The sequence below is a fragment of the Lampetra planeri genome, chromosome 16 (assembly GCF_965212315.1).
Source record: "Lampetra planeri chromosome 16, kcLamPlan1.2.h2, whole genome shotgun sequence".
Taxonomy (NCBI): domain Eukaryota; kingdom Metazoa; phylum Chordata; class Hyperoartia; order Petromyzontiformes; family Petromyzontidae; genus Lampetra; species Lampetra planeri.
Window position 1 is genome coordinate 5887074 of NC_136122.1, and position 7559 is coordinate 5894632.

A 7559-nucleotide genomic window follows, 5' to 3' on the forward strand; every position below is an offset into this window, starting at 1 on the left:
CATGTGTTGTGTTATTTAATTTTTCTACCTACGTGACCTTGCCGAACGAACCAAAGAGTATGGATTCCTGCGGTCACGAAAGCTTCAAATCAAGACCGAATAGGCATCATTGACGCAATTCGATGTGGCCTTAACGTTCGTAGAGCTACATCGTAATTAGAGCGGCAATTGAAGTCGCTGATCAAACAAAGGGAAGAAGATCTACAGCCAGATAGTGGGGATCTTGTACATATGCTGTTCATACTCTTATGTTTTTTCGGTAAAGTCACGTAGGTAAAAAATTAAATCACAACGTTTCGGAGGCAACACAAGTCTCCGTCATCAGGTGGGACCGTCACAGCTAGATTTAAGGCCAGCGTCTCGAGAAGCTGTGACTTCTTGTCTTGTTGTCTGTTAAAAACTCTAACAGATAGGTGAAATTCCTGGCCTTAAATCTAGCTGTGATGGTCCCACCTGATGACGGAGACTTGTGTTGCCTCCGAAACGTCGTGATTGTATTTTTTACCTACGTGACTTTACCGAAAAAACCTAAGAGTATGAATCCTTGCAGTCACGAAAGCTTCAAATCTAGAAACATATGCTGTTCACCAGATTGTGGTGATCTTGTACATATGCTGTGCACCAGCTTGCCAGATCTGTGACGGTGTGCGGTGACCTCGGCGTAATTGATCGCAATGAACTCTTGCTCACTATAGAGCAGTTGGTTCTCAACCGGGGGGTAAGTGGCAATGTCCCAGGGGGTACGTGAGCTGATTTATAAACGCGTGAAATCGCGTCATACACGAGAATCATTTGGCGCACATTCGCGTATGAATATGTCGATATAAAATAACTACGATAACATTTAAATCCAGATGGTAACCTCGGACGGTATAAAAGACCTTTCTAAACGCATTGATCGTAAACAATGCGGGTTTCCAAGAGGAACCATCGAGCGAGAATAAATGACGTCGTGCAGAGCGACCGTTGAATTTGTTTTTTTATTCGCTTGCAGCTACGAGCTAGATAGGATACCTCGCAAAATTGACATTTGATTAAATATTGACGTTCATTATTCATACATTTATTTCTCAGAACCATTTTGGGTCAGGCAGGGGGCTATTCGGTTTTAACAAAATTCAACAAGGGGTGGTACAGGAGCCAACAAATGTAGAGAACCTCCAATTAACACGGGTGGCTACGTACGGTGCGAAAGAAGTCCAACATACAAACATCTACAACAGCCATTCGCCACCAAGTGGCGGTAACGTCACCACGGCGCCTGTGCCAGGCCAGGTGCACTTCGAGGCCACGTGAAGTGTCGAAGGCTCGCTGACACGAGGTCACGGGGCAGACCTTGCAGGTGCTGTGGGTTGGCTGACTGAGATGACCGGCAGATGCGCCACCTGTGCCCCCCCCTGTGCCAATTTGCTGCATTTTATCTGCCCGGCTCTCCGCTCCGCTGTGTATACAGACGTGCATTGCGGTGTTAGCCAGGCAACCATCGCTCAGCTTGAATGGCCCAACTTACCCCAACCAATCCACCCCGGCATTTCATTGTTTCAAAATGCTTGGGGGATGGAAACATTTTGGCAACAAGCCCATGAGCTTGGAGAGGCAGGGGGTAAGTAAATATTGGCGCAGTGGCACTGTAAACTCGGATAAAACTGCTCAGTGGGGCTTACACCGATTGCTAAATCGCCTCCACCGCCACAACAACAACAATAACATGCTCCTGCACAGGGAAGCGCATGTTTTAAGTAAACTCTGGGGTTATCTATCACATTACCGGCTCTAACTGCACCATAGTTCAGCCGCAAAGATGTTTCATTTGCATGTGAAAATGCCCTCTCATCGTGATAGGTTTTTTACCCTTTCAACTGGTACAAAAACTGACACCTTTATATAAAGGTGTCAGGATGAGAGGGCATTTACACTATGAGACCTCCTTTACCAGTGGCAAAAATATAGTGATAGGTTTTTTACCCTTTCAACTGGTACAAAAACTGACACCTCTATACAAAAACTGACACCTTTATATAAAGGTGTCAGTTTTTGTATCAGTTGAAAGGGTAAAAAAACCTATCACTATATTTTGCCACTGGTAAAGGAGGTCTCAGTGTAAATGCCCTCTCATCGTTATGCAGATCCCACCAGTTCCAACAACAACAAAAACTGCACGTGTGGCAATCGACTCAACATTGAGAAAAAGTGGGCGACAATCAAAAGAGGTAGCAGGGAAACAGAGACACAAGTGTCGATTGCTTGTCATTCGTCAGGCACAGTCGTTCATATTCGCTGCTGCAATATTGCCCCCCGAGGAGCCTGCTTTTACACGACGGGCATCTGTTGCGGTGTGGTGCCGAAAGAGCCACGTGCTCTCGGAAGAGTGAGGCGGGTGAATGGTATTAAAGGTCAAGCATTGTCGTGTGGCGGCGTCCTTACACCTTGTGCAGTACGTCATACGGCCAGTGTCCCCTGCTCCAAATAGCAATGGTTGACGCTTATCTGCAACGGGCAGCACTGAACCAGTGAGTGACATCCCACACTCAAACGACAGCAGCCGTCCTCACTTGTGGATGATTGCAATTATAAACGCAGGGTGCTTCAAAAATGATGTCAACACTTCTGAGAATTTGCAACAATACCACAAGAAATGTACCTCCGAGCTCTGGAGAAGATTCCAGGCACGTGTTGACAATGATGGCGAACAAATGGAGACTGATTTTTTGAAGCTATTAACATGCATTTGTTTTCATGTTGCAGTGTGTTATCCGTTCTGTTTTCATTGAAAACGATAGTCCCATATAAGTGTTGGCATTTTTTTGAAGCAACCTGTATTTATTTTTTGTGACAAATTGGTACCCATTTTATTGACTCCGGATAGATAATGAGCTGAGTCGACCCACGACCAGGATTCGAACTCGCTTTCGTACAATTAAAGAGGCGAGTGCTCACCTTAGGGGCCGTCCATAAATGACGTCACGCACCTATGGGGGGGGGGGGTCAGACATTTGTGACGATGTGTGACGAGGGGGGGGGGGGTGAGAAATGTGACGTCACATCAAAATGCGCAACTTTAAATAAATATAGACAACACGTTCTACTTAATTAAATAGACTTTTTAATAAATGTTTTCTCCTACAACATCAGAGTTCAGCGCCACATTAAATACGCACTACAATGACAATAGTTTAAAGCGATATGAAGCATGTTTTATTTTCAAAATGCAAATATGGTTTGGGGGGGGGGGGGCAGAGCTTTGTGACGTCATATTTGAGGGGGGGGGGTCTGACTTTTTGTGACGCCGTGTGACGAGGTGGGGGGGGGGGTAAAAAATCGTCCAAAATCGCGTGACGTCATTTCTACACAGCCCCCTAACAGCGAGTGCCACCTGAGCCATTTCTCTGTGACGAGATGCTTGCGGTGCTGCTGCTGCTGCTGCTGGCGGAGTTTCTTGCCTGTGAGCCAAATGGCCAGGTGTGGGGTAATCCGGGTGTCGAAGGGGTCAGCGATGATGCATCAACGTCCACAGCTCAGTCGCGATTCCGGTTTGAGAATCCACTGCCTCAACGCATGGCGCTGCCAAAGAGTGTGCAACATTTGGGAATTGCCACTGATCCAAAGTTCTCGTTCTGTTCCCAGCTACTTCAATCCGTGTCATTGTGGAGAATGTAATTATGACTACTGTATATGGATTAGAGAATGTAGTTTTGCATCAAAATAGTGTCCATATCAGTTGAATACGTGGAAGCGTATTATTAAGTAATACATCTCGCAATTAACATTTCCTTATAGAGGAAACACAATAGTTAATTGATTGTCACTGGGTAGTAAGTTTTATTTCGTAATTGCTTATGCCTAAAAAGTATAGAAAATGGCTATTATTCCCCACAAACTTTGCTTTTGTGACCAAGACAGTGATATTTAGAAATGTACCTATTTTCAATGAGAAAACAGGCGAATTTGTGTCTTTTCGTTCACATAAAGTCAGAAAAAAACAACATATTAATCAAAATTAACATGTATTTCTACGAAAGTAATACAAAAATGACTACAAAAGATTTAGAAGTGAGTCGTTTTTCGAGATTTTTGATTATACTGTAAATCGCTTTTACGAACCAGCCCCCAAATGTAGTCTCCCATCATGTTCTCGTTTTACTGTCCTTGGTAGTGGCGTTCAAAGTCCAGTATATCCTGGTGGAAGCGCTCGCCTTGCTCCTCCGAGTACGCTCCCATGATCTCCTTGAATTTATCAAGATGAGCATCAAGGATGTGGACTTTGAGGGACATCCTACAGCCCATTGTGCCGTAGTTCTTCACCAGTCTCAACCAGCTCCACATAGTTATCGACCTTGTGATTGCCCATGAAGCCACGAACCACTGCAACAAAGTTGTCCCAAGCCGCTTTCTCCTTACTAGTGAGCTTCTTGGGGAATTCATTTCACTCCAGAATCTTCTTTATCTGTGGTCCGACAAAGACACCGGCTTTGACCTTTGCCTCAGACAGCTTAGGGAAGAAGTCTTGAAGGTACTTAAAGGCTGCCAACTCCTTATCTACAGCTCTGAAAAATTGTTTCATAAGGCCCAATTTGATGTGCAGTGGTGGCATCAGCACCTTCCGGGGGTCCACCAGTGGCTCCCACTTGACGTTGTTCCTCCCCACATATAACTCGGTCCGCTGTGGCCAGTCCCGCCTGTGGTAGTGCGCCTTAGTGTCCCTGCTGTCCCAAAGGCAAAGATAGCAGAGAAACTTGGTAAAACCACCTTGGAGACCCATCAGGAATGCCACCATTTTGAAGTCTCCGATGACCTCCCAGCCGTACTCATCATACTTCAAGGCGTCAAACAAGGTATTGATGCTGTTGTAATCCTCTTTGAGGAGCACCGAGTGAGCCAGGGGAAGAGACGGGTACTTTTTACAATTATGGAGCAGCACGGCTTTGAGGTTCCTGGACGAGCTGTCAATGAAGAGGCGCCACTCATTCTAGTTACAGGCGATTCCGATTGCCTCGAACAGACTGGTCACATTGTTGCAGAAGCAGAGCCCATCTTGACGGGTGAAGAAGCTGCAAAAAGGTTGGTGACGCTTTCTCTGATCTGCGACTTGCACACTTTCATCCAACAAGTTCCACTGCTTGAGCCTAGACGTCAAAAGCTCGGCATTGCACTTGGTGAGACCAAGAGCTCTGATCAAGTCGTTGAGGTAGTTTTGATTGGGGTAGTGTGGGTTTCTCTATTCAGCTCCACCTCTGAAATTGTCATTTGGTTATACAACGACTTCCTCGCTCTCTGACTTGCTGCTCTCATCGAAAGACGGCTGCTCTCTCTCCGGAGGAGTGTGTACGGGGAGTTCATGGCAGTGTGGCACCGGGGCGATGGATGAAGGAAGGTCCGGATACGTGATAGCAGGTTCATTCTTGCCAGTCCTACGTTTGGAAGGGTCCACCATGCAGAAGTAGCAGTTGTTTGAGCGGTCAGTGGGTTAGCCAAATTCTTGGGATAGCGAACTTCATGGCTCTCTTTTCCCCTCTGTACCATCCTACAAAAATACATTTATCTCACCCATGACTAATGTGTAAGAGATTCTCGCAACATGTTTCATATATGATAAATTTTTTCAATAACATTGAAAATTGTAAAACATTTCAAATTTCAAACTTTTACAATTTAAATCTTTTTTACAAATTTTATAACATAAAATTCCGAGCAACAATTGTCCATCTAACCTTCCAGAGTTTGTTTGCATTGCTCGCAGGTGAAATGGGGTGCCTAGGGTTTGTCTTGATCCCTGACAGGCATGCTTCCACAGAGTACTTTTTCGCTCTTGTCTTGATAAATTGGCCGCAGACATAGCAAAATGCGTCTGCCGGATGCTTGCAGCCTCTTGATGCCATCTCAGAAAAATGCAGATATGTATCCACTTAGGCAGCTGGAACTAAACTGAACTGGTGGGCTTAAGGCCCCTGTATTTATACTATTTATATTACTGGAAAGTTCTAGAATGTTCGAGAGATTACTCCAAGTTTACTCAGCACTGAATCTATCTGGAATGTTCTGGAAAATAGGTAAATTTCAAAATATCACTGTCCTGGTCACAAAAGCAAAGTTTATGGGGAATAATAGCCATTTTCTGTACTTTTGAGGCAAATGCAATTATGAAATAACACTTACGACCCAGGAAAAAAAATTGTTACAGTGTTACTAATCTTACCTATAAAATTCATTTTTGACTGTCTGTCTGTCTGCGCATGCGCGCTTGCGAGGGATTTGGCTCTCAAATGGTGGGGTATACGTAAACAAAAAAATTCAAGCTACCACGCCGTAAGGCCCGCGGTGGGCCTGAATCAATGCTGTTGAGATGATGCACTCTTCGAAGGTCAAGTAGCTGATGAGATGTGAAAAATGCTTTTATTTTGAGTATGGAGAGACAGATAACAGTACGTGCAGGAGGTGTATTGTCTGCTTATTAATATTGTAGTGGGATAAATTCAGGCACACAACTGGACTTTGGAGGCAACACTATTCATTATCTCAACACAATTGGCAACTCTGAACATTAACAGGATAACGACATAGGGTGGTAACCACCGTTCCTAACTTAGCGAACACACGGGGATACTACATTTCTGGACCAGAGACCGAGGATCGTAGATGGTAGCTTCATCCCAGAGTTGACCCAGCAGAACAGCAGAAACCAGTAGGGCTAATAATTAATAGGTAAGGAGTTTGCTTGGACTGAATTAATACTGCTGAAATTATGCCCTCCCAGAAGGTCGTTGGGCTCAATGAGTGTGTGTAACAATTACTTTTATCTTTACGCAGGAAAAAAACAAATACAGGGACTCCTCTACTTATGAACGAGTTAGGTTCCAGAGGTCTGTTCGTAAGTTGATTTGTCCGTAAGTCCAACTTTACTCCTGTCGATTCCAAACATGTTGTACGGCATGTACACTAAACACGTGGAGTGGCTTTAAAAGTTGTATAATCTCTTGTAGATGTTAATCCCACCGGTCTTCACGTTCTGCAGATGTTGATGCCACTGGTTCTTCACATTCTGCAGATGTAGATGTCACTGGTTCTTCACGTTCTGCAGCTGTAGATGCCACTGGTTCTTCACGTTCTGCAGCTGTAGATGTCACTGGCTCTTCAAGTCCTGAAGATGTAGATGCCACTGGCTCTTCGCGTTCTGCAGATGTAGATGCCACTGGCTCTTCACGTTCTGCAGATGTAGATGCCACTGGTTCTTCACGTTCTGCAGATGTAGATGCCACTGGCTCTTCACGTTCTGCAGATGTTGATGCCACTGGTTCTTCACGTTCTGCAGATGTAGATGCCACTGGTTCTTCACGTTCTGCAGATGTAGATGCCACTGGCTCTTCACGTTCTACAGATGTAGATGCAACTGGTTATTCACGTTCTGCAGATGTAGATGCCACTGGCTCTTCACGTTCTACAGATGTAGATGCCACTGGCTCTTCACGTTCTGCAGATGTAGATGCCACTGGCTCTTCACGTTCTGCAGATGTAGATGCCACCACCGCCATCTATTGCGCGGCGGTTGAACTTACGACTCTCAG